At 47.3% G+C, this 14,375-nt stretch overlaps 1 protein-coding gene and 1 pseudogene across 1 annotated transcript in view; both read left to right on the top strand.

The window, feature by feature from the left end:
• Positions 1 to 14,375, top strand: part of ASPNAT (aspartate N-acetyltransferase) — a 197,007-nt gene that overhangs the window by 133,734 nt on the left and 48,898 nt on the right. The window lies entirely within an intron of this gene.
• Positions 10,815 to 12,972, top strand: LOC147725512 (uncharacterized; annotated as a pseudogene).

Raw genomic sequence — 14,375 nt, 5'->3', positions numbered from 1 at the left:
TGCATGTGTCCTGAGACATGTGTCAGTGACAAGTTGCTTGAGGTCGATGTTGCTCATGCTTTCCGGTGAAAGTTGAAAGTTGAGGTCCCCTAGAAAGATGTAGTGCTCTGAGTTGAGTAATCAGGGCAATGAGGTTTGGGATAGCCTTGCAGATGCTGGGGCGTGGTCCTTGACCTCAGAATCATTCCAGAAAGGCCTCTGGCTGTACATGTAGGCGCCAAGATAACAGACGCCAAGATAACAGATTTTAATAATACTGCCCTACGGTGTAATAATATTTATTTATTTATTGCATTTGTAGCGCGCAACAGCTACCGACAAAGGGTTTCCCGGCGCGAAAAGTGGAGCAATGTAAGCATGGCTAGGAGGGCAGTGTTGCTAGATGTTGAATAGCAGAGTTTTTAAGGTTTTACGAAAGCTCATATGATTCACCTCGTTACATACTGTAAAAGGCAAGGAGTTCCATAGCGAGCGACCTAGGTAGGAAAAGGACCTGCCGCCCATACATGTGAGCTTGATTTTGGGGATGACAAACTTTTTAGATGTAGAGGAGCGGCGAGTGCGGGCAGGGTGGTAAAGGTGGACAAGCGAGTGAAGGTATTTGGGGGCCGTACCTGCGTAGATTTTGTGCATGAAACAAATTGTTTTAAATTTGATTCGGCTATCGACCCTCAGCCAATGGAGGTCCCGAAGGTATCGGATAGTTGGAGTGGATCTAGGGATTTTGCATAGTAGCCTAGCAGCTGAATTTTGAATAACCTGTAGTTTGCGAATGGAAGCTTTTTTTGCGCCCAAATAGAGCACATTGCCATAGTCAAGCCTGGAAGTAATTAAGGCATTGACTACTGTTTTCTTAGTAGGTTCAGGCAACATCCAGCAGATCTTTTTTAGCCATTTAAGGATGGCAAAACACGTGGCCGAGGTTTTTACAACCTGCTGGTGCATATTAAGGGAGTCATCGATGATGATGCCAAGATTGCGTGCTTGTGAAACTGGGGCGGGAAGTGTGCCCATTTCCTGAGGCCAATGGTTCGGGCCCCACAAGTGCTTATTTTTACAGACTGTTGACTTCGGTTTTTTCTCAGTTTAACTTGAGAAAATTGTCTTGCATCCATCCTGCTATTTTAATAAGACCTTCCTTACGTGTGGAGGAGGTGGCAGTGTTCTCAGAGGAAATGGAAAAAATCAGTTGAGAATCATCTGCATATGAATACATCAATAGCCCTGCATCCTCCACCACCTTAGCCAGAGGGCTCATATACAGGTTAAATAGTAGAGGACTAAGTATGGAGCCCTGTGGGACACCGTGTTTAAAGACATGGGTGTCTGAGCAGGCGGAGTGGGAGAAAACTTGGAAGATGCGATCCGCTAAAAAGGAGATAAGCCATTTTAGTGCAGAGTCCTGAATGCCTAAGGAGCTAAGAGTTTTAATTAATACAGTATGAAATACCGTATCAAAAGCTGCACTTAAGTCCAGCAGTATAAGGGCCACAGTCTCACCCCTACCCAGCTGGCAACCGATGTTCTCTGTGACTCCTAACAAAGTAGTTTCTGTCGAGAAACTAGCTCTGAAGCCTGATTGGCCGAGGGGGGCAACAGATCTTGTGTAGCAACAAATTCAGCGAGAGTTTGGTGTACATGTTTTTCCAAAATCTTGGAAAACGCAGGAAGCAAGGAGATGGGCCGAATGTTGGAAGGTTGATCCGGATCGGTTCCAGCCTTTTTTAGCAGGGGGTGGATCATTGCGTGCTTCAAGATAGCAAGGACAGTATCGTCACGAAGGGAGGTATTAAGAAGGTCCATGATAGTGTTCAAGAAAGAGGGGTCAGGTTTTTTCAATATTGCACAAGGAAGGGGATCCCTGGGAGATCCTGATTTTATAGTGTTGAGTAATTTGGTTAGAGTCTCGATAGTGAGCCTGGGCCAACTAACCAGAGTGCTTCTAGAATGCTGACGGGCATACCTATCCAAGTGGTTGGTGCCGATGTGCATAGTAGGGCACAGTGGAGTTTCTACCACAGGGGGGCCATTATTTTGGGCCGTAGCAATACCTTGGTACATTTTGTCCACTTTATGTATGAAAAAGGTAGCCAGTGTATCACATTGATGTTTATTTAAATCAGTTGGCATGGCTAATAGTTTAGAACCCGCACGTTCTTTTACCATTTTAAATAAGGTTTTGGATTGATTTAGATCTTCTGAGATGGTATGGCGCACATGGCCAGCTCGCGCTTTGTTGCATATAATAAATTAGGCTGCAAAAACGATGTCAGTTGAATTCCAATATGTACTCTATCTAGTTCAATTGATTATATGGGGGTTTAGATGAATCTAGGAAAATAAATTTGGCGTTTTGGAGAAATTGCTTATAATATTTTTTACGTCATTACTTGAGCAAACATCATACAGTCCCATTAAAGACTCTGCTGATTAAGGGCTTTTCAGATTCTTGCTCAATCAGACTGCTTTTAATCCTAAATCCCTACCACACTTACTGTGACTTTGCCTTCATTGGAAATGCAAATGTATATATCTATTACAGCAATGGTAAAATCTTGATTCAACCATGGTAAAACCTAAAACTTTTTGACTGACATTTCAGATACAATTGAACATCAGGAAAAAACTAGCCCTTGAGACCCAACTTCATCTCTCGTCCTCCAGAGTCAACAATATTGATGAAAACCAGGTGATAATGCAGAGTAAATCAGTCTCATTCCTGATGGGCACACCACATTCCACCCGTGGCATCTATCCATGTGTATTTCCTCCTCTCCTCAACTGAAGAGTTTCCTCCATACCTTCATCAGTAGAAATGCACTTGTCAACTCAAGGCCACTCTTCTCCTTCCACTGTCCACTTGAGTCGAACACCTTATGTATTGTGCGCCAAACATGGGCCTACGCACAAGACCCCTAACCCCATCTACATTATCTCAAAACTGCAGCATCTACTACCATACCTCCTAACTCACCACATTCATCTCAAACATCTGTCATCCCCAAACATGGCTCCTTCTCTCCTTACTGACAAGGGCAAGTATTCTTGCAATTCCAGTGACTTTGCACCTCTCTTGTTAAAATCTGCTCATCCTCAACAACATTAAGTATCCTCTGAGCTTCAAAACAAATGACCCCAAAACATAATGACAAAAAACTTCTTCACAATTGTGAATCCATTATCATTATCTTAAACATCCAGTCCACTTACTTCCTTGAAGTCTCACAGTGTTATAATCCATATTGGTACCCCAATATAGGCTCAGGTAACATCCTAACCTTTCACCTATACTCTCCCCTACATTACACACACAACGGTTCTTGGGGACTTACCTTTTACCTAGTTATGACACTGCACACAGAACACAGGATTTTCCCTGGTAAAACCCTCATACATTATGCATGAGGATTATTGGAAACTCAGCAGGACTACCATCGCCGGGATATTAACTATGTATAAAGTTTGTTCCCAAACGTCACCCTAAGTCCGACTAGTGCCACAGCAAGGTAGAACCCCCGGGGAGACCTTTGGGTATATAAACATCACATCTCGCTGAGACAAAGAGAGGAGATCAGGATTTACTCCAGTATTGGAACTTTCATAGATTCACATGCCTGAATCATTCCCCGTCGTCGAGACGGGAGTCTCCGGTATATAAAAAAAGCAGTGCTTAGTAGTATAGCAAACTGAAAAGAGGCCTAGGCCCATTTCTCTTTTGCAACCCATAGCCTTTGTTATGTAAAAAAGGCCCAAACTTTTCCCTGAACCAATCAGAGCTCCTCACCCTCTAGAACACTCCTGAGAGAACCTTCTGCCCCTCAGATTTTTCTACCACACGTTGTGCTAGGGAGTCTCCTTTGAGCTCTGCTCAAACTCTTTACTACTACAGTATTTTTTCTTAGATTTGAGGTTTTTTACATTAACTATGTCTGATAAGGAGAAAAAAGGATTATTTAGAGCTTGTTCCACCTGCTCCAAGAAGAGGCTGTACACAGATGACCCTCACAAGGACTGCATCTACTGTCTTTATCCAGATCATAAGGCAGCAGATTGTAAGGTATGTCGTACCTTTTCGAATAAGACCTTGAGAGATCGTGAGGGAAGGCTACTGATCTGGCTTCAGAAGGTCAAAGCCAGGAAGGAAATCCTCTCAAGTGAGAGTGAGGAGGAATCTGTGGCGTCTAAGAGATCTAAGAAGAGAAGTAGATCTCCTCAGACACATTCCTCAGGGGAAAGACATGAGAAGGCCCCAAAAAAGACCACTCCAGGGTCTTCAGGGCGCAGTCCCTCAAAATCCCCTTCAGTCGCATCTAAGGGGAAGAAGGGTTCTGCTGGTGAGGTGAAAGGAGCAAAATCCACCTCAGATCCGCCACAATCACCTCAGAAGATCAAGATTACCATCAAATGGTCTTTTTCTACGCCTTCTGAGGAGAAGCGGGCTGTTTCAGCTCCGTCGACGGGACCATCGACGACGACAAAAACACCTCCGGCGTCGACGAAAAAGGATAATGCTAAGGCTGGTGAGAAAACAGAGTTGACGGCGATATCGTTGACGGTTTCACCGTCGACGAGGACGTCGACGACCGTGTCAACGACGGCGTCGGCGACGGCGGCACCGACGACGAGGACTGTGTCGACGACAGCAGCTACAACGTCGACGGTGGCGTCGACGACGATGACTTGGTCGACGACGGCGATGGGAATCTCGTCGATGGGCTCGTCAACGAGGGGAAAAAACACCAGAAAAAAGGTTGGTGCCTGGGAAAAAACCTATAACACCGGAGGTTACATCTCCAAGCAAGGTCTCCCCATTGCTGCCATCCCACCTGCTGGAGGAGGAAGATTCAGAAGAAGATGAGGAGAATGGAATTGCTAGTAGCCCTTCGCAATTACAGGTCAAGTACCAACAAGACGATTCTGAGGAGGAATATGGGGGTTATCAAGCACAACCCCAGGAACAGCACCGATATCGCCAACAACAACGGGAGGAGATGACAAGTGTGCCATCCTCTTTGTTGAGGGATCTCCAGGGTTTGTTGGAGGATTATAGAAAGAGAAACCCAGCGACTCCAGTCGCTCAACAGGCCCTAGAGGCTACTCCACGTCAACGATCGGTTCAAGGGACGCCGATTCGTAGGAGAGAGATTGTACTGGAACCTACTGCTAGGTCCCCATCGCCGACGACACACCACGATACCTCGGATGAGGATCATGAGGATTGTGAGATTGCGGACACTAATGCAGAATGGCATGACTATATCGCCCCATCACCTTCGACTCCTCCGCGGAGGCCAGTAGATTCTCCACCGGAGGACATTGGTGGATTTCATAATAAGAGCCACTAAGAGATTTGCACTGACCATGACAGAAGAGAAAACGGAATGTTTTCTATATGACTTCAAGGACTCAAATCGGAGATCCGTACGATCCCTACCTATAGTGTCCCATATTTGGAAGGAAGGATTGAAGGTCATGGAGACGCCAGCAACGGTAACACCGGTTCTGGCCAGACTGGAGAAGAAGTATAAGGCACCAGCTGATGCTCGATCTTGCCTTTTGGGTCATCCCAAACCGGATTCTGTTATCACTCAGGCGGCACAACAGAAATCCAGGAACCTTTCTGCTCCGATTGCAGCACCTCCAGACAAAAAGGGCAGAAGGTTGGATAACGCAGGAAAAAGGTTTTCATTAATGTCGGCTCTGCTTGTGAGAGCTGCTAATGCCCTCGCTATCTTGGGAAGGTATGACGGGCAGATGTGGTGTGACCTGTCCCCATATGTTGGCGGCGGTGGGCGCCATTTTAGGTAGGGCTGGGGGTGCGCTCTAGTCGCGCCGCCCTCCCGCCCTCCCAGGCTATTTAGAGCTGCTCATTGAAGCCCTCGCTGCCCATTTTAGAGCTCTCCCTAGCGAGAGACACTAGGGCTGCGAGCGTTTTTAACTGGAACCTACTTGCTGGCATATTTACGAGTGAATCTGTGTTTTATAGCTGCTAAGAGATCGTTTTATGAATTTTCACTTGGGGGTTTCTAAATTGAATTTTTAACTGGGGAATTAATCTAGGCACACTAACATCTCTCCAACACGCTGGTTTTCTTTTTCTCTGCCTCGCCCAGCCGTCTTGTGTGATTTGCTGTTGGCGGCGGTGGGCGCCATTTTAGGTAGGGCTGGGGGTGCGCTCTAGTCGCGCCGCCCTCCCACCCTTCTCACACCCTATATAATGTGTATCCCGGCCAGACGGCGCAGCGGGCGCGCCGGATGCGCGCCGAAGCCGCGCCTAAGCCAAGCCCGTCTGCGCCCGTCCGCGACCGGACGCGGCCCAGGGCCCCAACCCCTGGCCCGGATTGTAGAATCACCTGGAGCAGGAGTGAACTAGTAAGTTTTTCCTCTAACATGTGCACTCCTGGTCACCACAGCATAAGGGTAGGGGAGAATGAAGGGTGTAGTCACTGCCAATTCCGCTTCAGCACAGCGCTAGCAGACACCAGGGCTAGCAATTCCTCGCTGTCCTGCGGCCTCATTAATGTGAGGTCGCTTAGCTGTCATAAGCATGATGTATATGACCTTCTCATTGATAAACATCCTGATCTGCTGTTTATTACAGAAACGTGGCTTGATGCCAACTCTGATCCCGATATTATTCAGGCCTTACCAGATGACTATCAGATGGTGCGCCTGGACAGACCGGTAGGCAGAGGAGGCGGAACTGCGATCGCCTTTAAACAGCAATGGGCATGCAAACTAGAACTAGTTAATCTGACTGGATGTGAGGCGGGTGTTTTCACCATAACAATCGACGGGAGCATGACTGTAAAGGGTCTGCTAGTTTATCGCTCACCGGGACCTATGTCCAGATTTAAAGGCAATCTTTTAGAGTGGGTCACAGAAACAGCGATAAGGAGGGACAAGTTTTTATTGTTGGGAGACTTAAATATACACCTGCAAGACTCACTAGACAAAGGATCGGTGGAGTTCCGGGAAGAACTTCACACCCTACAGCTAGAGCTAAAGGGGCAGCTTCCAACACATAATCGTGGACATCTGCTAGACCCTATATTTGCCAATTGGGAGGATGTCTTAGTTGCTCCCCCAGTGCCCCTGCCCTGGACAGATCACTTTTTTGTTCCATTTATTATTTACTTGCCCAAACATAAAGCTAGCGCTCCCACCCCTCTCAACTACCCTCAACGTAGGTGGGCAAGATTCTCCCTGTTAGAGTTTAATAAAGCTCTTACCGCGGAAGGGCCCCCAGGAGGAAATGACGTGGCAATGGCAAATAAATTGCTCAATGATCGCATCACGACTGCTCTGGACTGCACAGCCCCACTGGGCCGGCCAACCAAAGGTGTCCGCAGACAAAGAACTGCCCCCTGGTTCAGCGAGGTGCTGCGCTGCACCAAAAGGGATTGTAAACGAGCAGAAAGACAATGGAGAGTGGCATATGATGACCAGATGAAGGAGGCCTATCTCATTAAGAGGCGTACCTATCATAACAAAATCCGGATAGAGAAAGCCACATACTATGCAAATAGAATCCACGGGGCAGAAAATTCCGCCAGGGAACTGTTCAGCATATATAAGTCCCTATCCACCCCAAAAACCTTCACTCAAGATGAAGATCACTCAGTAGCAGCATGCAATCGCATCGCTAACTACTTCGGAGATAAAGTGTCTAAGATTTATTCTGCTTTTCCCAATATACCACCTGCAGCGGAAGAGCCTGCAGACTCAGCAGGAGAGGAAGCCGATCAAAATCCACTACTCCATTTTACTATCCCCTTACCGGAGGATTTAGTTAAAATTTGCAGATCTGTTAAATCTGGCTCCCCTCGAGATCCCGTATCCCCAAAAAGGTTGAGTGACAGTCTGGAGACACTTGAACCCTACATCAGGCACCTGCTAGATGTCTCCTTCCGATCCAGTTCTATACCTGAGGATTGGAAACAGGCTGTGGTGCTTCCCCTCCGCAAGAAGCCCAACATTAGCTTTGAGAAGCTGGACAATTTACGCCCCATTTCTCTGCTGCCTTATTTCTCTAAGGTTGCGGAGAAGGTGGTAAACAAACAGCTAATGAAACATGTGGAGGAAAGCAACCTTCTTCACCCTACCCAATTTGGGTTTCGGCCCCGTCATTCCACGGAGTCTGCCCTTATCAGGGCTACCGAAACCCTCAGGCAAGGTGCTGACGAGGGACAAACCATGGCTTTAATCCTCTTAGACCTCAGCGCAGCGTTCGACACTGTAGCTCATTCCATCTTGCTACAGTGTCTGAACAAAGGTGGGGTGCGAGGGGCAGTGCTGAAATGGATTTATTCATTTCTTGTAGGCCGAGGCTTCCAAGTGAGGCAAGGTGACCATTACTCTGAGCGAATCGCTTTGGACCAGGGGGTGCCGCAGGGCTCGTCCCTGAGTCCAAAACTTTTTAATCTTTATGTCGCCCCGATTGCCACCTTGGTAGAGAGTCACGGCCTCCGAATGGTGTCTTATGCCGACGACACGCAGTTGGTCATCTCCCTGTCACGCGCACCCGGTCTTTCGGCGGACATCTTCAGAGCTTGCATGCAAGATCTAGCTGTCTGGATGTCCGCCAATTGCCTCAAGCTTAACGGAGGCAAGACCGAGGTGCTGTTCGTGGGGGGAGGCCAATCGGCGTGGACGTCGGCATGGTGGCCACCTTGCCAGGGTCCAACACCCATCCCGTGCCAGAAAGCAAAGAACTTGGGCATCTGGTTCGATTCTGACCTGACCTTTGGCCCCCAGATCAATCGGGTGGTCGGATCATGCTTCGGGACCCTAAAAAGTCTCAGGAAGGCATTGAAGTTTTTACCTGTAAGAGCCCGTCAAATCCTGGTGCATGCACTAGTTACATCAAAGATGGACTATGGCAATCTTCTTTATTTAGGGACCTTGGAGAAGAATTTGAGCCGCCTACAGGTCTTACACTTGCCGCTGCCCGACTAGTGCTTAGACTACCCAGAAGAGCCGCATCCTCAGCGGCCCTCCGGTCTTTGCATTGGCTCCCGATCAGAAGCAGGGTAGAATTCAAAGCACTATGCACGTGCCATCGGATCATCAATGGGAGGTCTCCTCTCCCTTTGAAAGAACTGCTGACGTCTTACGAGCCGTCCCGCTCCCTGAGATCTTCCGGCTCAGGACTCCTAGCTATCCCCAAGGTGTCTAGAGCACGGATGGGCGGAAGATCCTTTAGGTACCTTGCAGCTTCTAGATGGAACAAACTACCCATAGCATTGCGACTAGAACCATCAGAACTAATATTTAGGGCCAAGCTTAAAACTGCACTATTCGAACAGTAAGGTATTCCACTTCTGTAGGTTCCAGTAAATATCTGCTCTTCAGCGCGGGGACACGCCGCTGGGCTTCACCAAGCGCTTTACAAAACCCCCTAAATAGAAAATAACCTGTTGCCGGACCCAAAGCAGGAGGCGAAGAAAATTCTCATGGAAGGGGAGAGGACTTCTGCTGAAGTCATAGACTGCACTATGGATATAGCTACTACGGCATTTAGATCATTGGGAGGAGCAGCGGTCCTGCGCAGACAAGGATGGCTGCGAGCAACAGCTTTTAGACCGGAGGTGCAAAACAAGATTTTAGACCTCCCGTTCAATGGAGAAGAATTATTTGGAAAACATATTGATGATACTCTAGAGAGTATCAAGAAGGATACTGATACGGCAAAGGCTCTGGGAACAATGCAGTACAGGAAAACCCCTTTTCGTGGCTCCAGGGGTAGAGGACAATCCTCGTATAGAGGAGGATACCAACAGGGAAGATATTCTTCTTCTTCCTATCAGTCCTCTTCGCAGCCTTACCGTCAGCAATAGAACCAGCGTCAATCAGGAGGATATACAAAATCAACTCAAAGAGGACGGGGTGGCCGAGGAAAGGACAACACCCGTCAACAATGACAACCTCCATCTTCCGGCTCTGTCAGATGCTCCCCTGGGTGGAAAGATTGCCCACTATCTTCACAATTGGCGGAAAATAACAACAGACCAATGGGTCCTCAAAATAGTTCAATTCGGTCACCGATGCACCAGAAAGCCAACCATCTGCATCAACTCCGGCAGGAGATTCGGACAATGCTCCGAAAGGGAGCAATAGAACCGGTACTGAAATCCCAGGAAAACAAAGGGTTTTACTCCCGGTTTTTTCTTATAAAGAAAAACAAGCTCCAGTGGCGCCCCATTTTGGATCTCAGATCCTTAAACACCTATCTCAAGAAACAATCTTTCAGGATGGTATCTCTGCAGGACATCCTTCCTTATTAAACCCAGGGGATCAAATGACCACATTGGATCTACAAGACGCGTATTTCCATGTGCCGATACATCCTGCACACAGACAGTACCTTCAGTTCTGGGTAGCCGGAAGACATTACCAATTCAGGGTACTGCCATTCGGCTTAAAGTCAGCGCCAAGATCGGAGGGTATGAGGCTGCCTCTATCCTCTGCTACATTGACCAGGGAACTCCATTTCAAACAATGACTGTTGACTTTTCGTTTTGAACACGCTAGTTCCTTGTTGCAGTGCTATGAACTGCGGGCACTGCACCATGAGTCATTTCCTGGCACCGTCATTTATGAACTGATGCACTTCCACCAGCAACTGTTTGTTTTCACTCATGTGTAACTGATATGTCGACATGTACTATCTGCTGGGTTAATGTTTGTAGCAATAATCCGTTGTTCTGACACTGTATGAATAACTACTGGCTTATCTGTGAAACTGAATAAAGTTTGGGACCGTTGGTCTTAAAAAAAAAAAAAAAAAAGTCAGCGCCAAGAGTGTTCACAAAATGTCTGGGTCCAGTGGCGGCTGTGTTGAGGAAGCAAAAACATCAAACATTTCCTTACCTCAACGACTGGTTAGTCAAGACACCATCAAAGGTACAGGCCAGGGCGTCAACACAGGCCTGCATAGACTTATTCGCCGATCTAGGATTGACTCTTCACGAGGGAAAGTCAAACCTCCACCCAACAAAAGTAATCACTTTTTTGGGGGCAATATTGGACACGGAATGCAACACAGCGTTTCCCTCCGAGGAAAGACAACTGAGGATTGTGTCCCTCTTCCAAGACTTAGTAAAAAGAAAGTCTCTTTCAGTCCGCAGGTACAAATCCTTGCTGGGCACGATGTCCTCTTGTATTCCCCTGGTACCTTGCTGCAGGCTAAGGATGAGACCATGGCAGGAACAGATCGCTCTCCAATGGCGTCAGGCGGAGGGATCCTTCGACGATACAATAAGTGTGACACCAGTGATGATACAGGCAGCAGAGTGGTGGACACAAAGAGCAAATGTGTCTCAAGGACTGACGTTTCTGGCAAGAGCGGCTCCGCTAGTAGTAAGGACGGATGCGTCGTTAGAAGGATGGGGAGCTTTCCTTCAGGACCTTCAAGTCAGCGGTCATTGGAAAGCACAGGAGCAGCAATTACATATAAATCTGCTGGAGCGATCCGCTTGGCATTACTCGCTTTTCTGCCAAGGATAGAAGGTTCGCCGGTGTTGGTAGGAACAGACAACACCACGGCGATGCATTATGTGAACAAGCAAGGGGGGACGAGATCTCTCTCCCTGTCTCAGGAAGCCCAGGAGATATGGGAATGGGCTCTGCAGCAAGGAATATCATTGGCAGCAGAATACCTCCCGGGGGATCAGAACGTCAAGGCGGATACTCTCAGCAGGCTAAAATCCTCCTGCCACGAATGGGAGCTAGACCAGAGGACCCTGGACAGCGTCTTTCGAGGATGGGGAACACCGATAGGGGACCTCTTCGCTACAAGGGAAAACAGAAAATGCCAATACTTCGCAAGCTGGCTTCCCCAGAAGGGATCTTGGGGGAATGCATTTTTCATGGCATGGTCCAGCATCTTTGCCTACAGTTTTCCTCCAATTCCTCTTCTCCCCCGCGTACTGGTGAAGATCAAGAAAGAGCTGTGCAGGCTGATCCTGGTAGCCCCGTGGTGGCCCAGACAACACTGGTTCACGGAACTGCTGCTGCTGTCGGAGGACCGTCCAATTCGGTTGCGCCTAATTCCATCGCTTCTGACAATGTCCAAGGGGCAGGTGCTCCATCCGGACCCAAAATCCTTGCGATTAGCAGCCTTTCTCCTGAACACTGTGAGTTTAACCATCTGAACATCTCACACGGATGTAGGGAGATCCTGTCCAAGGCCAGAGCGGAGAGTACCAACAAAACCTACAGGATGAAGTGGAAGAGGTTTTGTCTGTGGTGTAAGAGGCATGATGTTCACCCCCTTACTGCTGCACCTCATCAAATTATACCATACATTCTTCTGTTAGCAAAGCAGGTTTAGCACACGCCTCCATTAAGGTGCATTTGGCTGCGTTATCCCGCTACAGGAGGTCATCGTCAGGCCCATCTTTATGGTCCTCAAGGATTATCAAACAATTTATGAAAGGGATATTCAAAGTCTTTCTACTAGTAAAGGCTCCACCACCATTATGGAATCTGAATATTGTACTCTCTCAATTGATGAAGCCACCATTTGAACCTATACACAGGGCAGACCTGAAGTTCTTGTCCTGGAAAGTGGCTCTTCTCATTGCATTGACTTCAGCGAGAAGAGTAGGTGAACTACAAGCGCTCACGATTCAGGAGCCTTTCTTGCAGTTCCAGGAGGATAGAATGATTCTCAGGACAAACCCGAAGTTCATTCCGAAGGTGCCAACTGATTTTCACTTGAACGAACCATTGGTGTTGAAACGTTTTTTTCCTCATCCATCGACAGCGGCAGAAAGAGTATTGCACTGGCTGGACGTTCAGAGATGTATGAAATTTTACTTGAAAGAAAGTAAGGCATTTCGCAAGACATCTCAGTTATTCGTCGCCTTAGCGCACCCAGGAAGGGGTTCCCACTGTCGAAGAGCGGAATTGCCAGATGGATTTCCAGCGCAATTGTCTACTGTCATCAAGCTGCTGGGAAGCCTTTGAATGCACGAGTCCGTGCCCATTCCACAAGGGCGGTGGCCACATCCACTGCACTGTTTGGAGGAGTGCCAATCCAGGATATCTGCAGAGCAGCCACCTGGGCATCTACGTACACCTTCACCAGGCACTACTGCTTGGAGGCAGCCGCAGAATCTGATGCGGCGGTAGGAGAGGCGGTACTGCGGAATATCATCCAGTAACAGTGAGCCTTTCTTGCATCCCTCCATCCATAACTTCTCTTGTTTACAAAGCCACATTATATATGAGTGTGTATATATGTATATAAGATTATGCTTCGTTTCTAAGGGTATTGCATAATTGTGTAATGTATCAGGAAAATGTGCTTTGTTTTTTCACTGCTCGCTATTCTGATTCAGGCATGTGAATCTATGAAAGTTCCAATACTGGAGTAAGAAAACAAGTTACTTACCTGTAACTTTAGTTCTCCAGTATTGGAATCTTTCATAGATTCACATGCACCCACCCTCCTCCCCTGAGAGGCTCACCTCGGATTTAGCACAGGAAGTGTGTTATTTGCACATGTGCGCGAAAAATCTGAGGGGCAGAATGTTCTCTCAGGAGTGTTCTAGAGGGTGAGGAGCTCTGATTGGTTCAGGGAAAAGTTTGGGCCTTTTTTACATAACAAAGACTATGGGTTGCAAAAGGGAAATGGGCCTAGGCCTCTTTTCAGTTTGCTATACTACTAAACACTGCTTTTTTATATACCAAAGACTCCCGTCTCGACGACGGGGAATGATTCATGTGAATCTATGAAAGATTCCAATACTGGAGAACTAAAGTTACAGGTAAGTAACTTGTTTTCTTCCCTGCTAACACACTGATGCGAGAAGCTGAGGTTCCTGCATGCAGATACTCCAGCTCCCAGTGGTCTAACATCCCTTGCGGGGTGTCCGACTTGCGACCAAAACGAGTTCCCACAGTCTCTCACTTTAGGTAATGGGGTTGACCTAATCATAGAGGGATTCTTGGCTCAACACCTACACACATGCTAGGTACACTCAGGTACATCTAGTTAGAGTAGCATCGTAGGAGTACGCATTTTATTGTCATGTTTTTTATATACTTGCCTGTATTCATGGTTAAAGCAAAATGGTAGAAATCTACCATCCTTTTACTTTCTTAGTGCTTCTAATCATTTATATCTGTTACTGTCTAGTGGTTGTTTCAGCACACCTATTTTACACTAGAATAACGAATGTCCAATAAATCCTTATTGAAAAACGTCCGTACTATTTATTATGTGTATCTCTCGGAGACTAAGTGAGCATGTGTGTCTGAGCGAAAAGTAGTATACTGTTTCCACAATCCTGAGGGATCAGGGTTGTCATGTTCGATAGTTGCCAGAACTATTCTCTCCTTGGTTAGAGGAGTTTCTAGTGGCACTG

Source organism: Lissotriton vulgaris, chromosome 3_2, assembly GCF_964263255.1.
Source record: "Lissotriton vulgaris chromosome 3_2, aLisVul1.2, whole genome shotgun sequence".
Classification (NCBI taxonomy): Eukaryota; Metazoa; Chordata; class Amphibia; order Caudata; family Salamandridae; genus Lissotriton; species Lissotriton vulgaris.
Note: the sequence above shows the minus strand (reverse complement) of the source record. Positions and strands in the feature narration are given on the sequence as shown.